Raw genomic sequence first — 2,112 nt, forward strand, 5'->3', positions numbered from 1 at the left:
GTTCTGAAGGAGCTCTTTCATGCATTTGAAGGATATAGAGTGACTATGGACCATTCTTTAGGCACCGCTCAGAGTATGGGCTGCTGAAAAACAATCTCTACACACTAACGATTGAGAAAATTATCAAATATATATTAACAAAACATATTCAATGGTGCAGCTCCTTTATAAAAGTGAATCACATCAAATGGATAGAGTATAGAAGGTACTCTTTTTTACAGAGGTTAGCCAAGGCTTGCCAACAAATGACACTTAAACAAATACCTCAAAGACTGCTAACTAGGAGACGGAGGGAGATCTGTTTGACAAGCAGAAGGGACAGCCAGTGCAAAGGCCCTGAGGAAGAAGATTGTTTAGAAGATCAGGGATCACAATGAGTCAGTGTGTCAAATGAAATTAGCACAGCAGATCAGGATAAGAGATGATATCAGAGAAATTGAGAAATAAGGAAGCCTGTGTGTTGGTGTTGAAACTTCAAGTCACAGAGAGTGCCTTGTGCACAAAGTTAAATTTTGTACTTTATTAATCTGGTTGCAAATGCATGCCATGAATTTAAAAGGATCTCCTTGTTACCTCCCCTTGATATGTTAGTCACATTGGAATATATCAGTCCAGGCACCTCTGCTCTGAGGACTGCTCTCAGTTTACAGGCCACCTGCGTGCGTGCGTGCGTGCGTGCGCGCGCGCACACACACACACACAAAACACAACACGCCATGGCCTCTTCATCTGTGTTATTTCCATGTCCTTCTCACTCCCACACTATGTAGGTTATGAGAAGATAAAAGTCAAAGTGCCCAGATTAAGTGTCTTTTCCAAAATGAATTTAGAAATATTACGTAAATATTCTTATATTAGGTCTCCCATGAGCAAATAAGCCTGGGGTTTCATACTGATATGCCCTTTTTCTGTTCTATACTTAAGTATGTTAAATAAACATAGAGGGAAGAGAGCAATCAAATGAACATGAGGAAGAAAAGAGATCTAATTAGCTCAGGTGGTCCCTGAAGGACAATGAGGAAGAAAAATCTCCTTTGGGTTCTGGCTGCTTTCCAAACTTAATTACACCCTTTTGAGGTTAAACAATAATAACAAAGTAGAAAAAATAAATTTGCTTAATTTGTAGTTAGAGATATGTGGTGTGACCACCCCAAGTGAAATCTGACCAAAAATAAAACAATAACTCACAAAGGCAATATACAAAAACAATGCAGGTTGAAAATTTTCACATCAAGCAGAGATGACTGGTTTGCCTCTTCTATATTTGATGAGTCAGTGTTTGTATGGTTGATGGCTAATGAGAGAAGCCTCTTTCTAATTTATCTTATGTGGCATCTCTGTTTTTCTCGGACTTTGGGTTTTAATCTCATTTTTGACAAATCAATGAGCACAGTCTAATTCTGGTTCTGGTCTTCATGCAACATGCAAAGGCCTCCCAGGACATGATCAATAAATCCTGCACACGCCATGAGGAGACACCCTTCTGAGTAACTTTTTTTCATATGATTTATGCCTGAGTACATTGTCATGCAAACATTTATTTCATTGTACTCTGTCTTCACCATCACAGTGCCAGATCCACACAAGCAGGGCTTCACCAGTTTTGTTCACCTTTGTATTTTCACAAATGTTTGTGAATATATGTGCACTTATATAGGCAAACCTTTAAGTAAATGTGAAGTTGTGAAATGAAAGGAATGACAGGGAGAAAGACACCTGGTTAAACAGAGTGAATTCCAAGCAACTGTATTAAAGAAAATTGAGTGGAACATCAAAAACTAACCAAAACAAGATGTAATAAATAGCAATAATTTAAGGTTACCAACATAGATTAGTAATTAAAATTGGCAATGGCATAAATATAGAATATAATCTATAATGTTTCTAGAAATTGTGGCAAACAGCAGATGCTACATTATTATTTGTTGAATGAATCAGGAATTAGGTGTCAGTATATAAGTGCACTGAACCCATGGTAAGGTTCCATTTCAATATATTTGGAACGACAGAATTGTTGGTTAAGAGCTGGAAAAATAATGAACTGGAAGAAAGTGAAGTTGTTCCCCTACCTCAGTCACTTTAAAAAATTCAGAGAAATTACCTATTCACTGT

The 2,112-nt window shown here is 37.4% G+C and overlaps 1 protein-coding gene across 1 annotated transcript in view; it reads right to left on the minus strand.

Annotated features, from left to right (window-relative positions):
• Positions 1–2,112, minus strand: part of LOC102763862 (olfactory receptor 7A10-like) — a 22,413-nt gene that overhangs the window by 799 nt on the left and 19,502 nt on the right. The window lies entirely within an intron of this gene.

Source organism: Myotis davidii, unplaced genomic scaffold (genome assembly GCF_000327345.1).
Source record: "Myotis davidii unplaced genomic scaffold, ASM32734v1 scaffold949, whole genome shotgun sequence".
NCBI classification, from domain to species: domain Eukaryota; kingdom Metazoa; phylum Chordata; class Mammalia; order Chiroptera; family Vespertilionidae; genus Myotis; species Myotis davidii.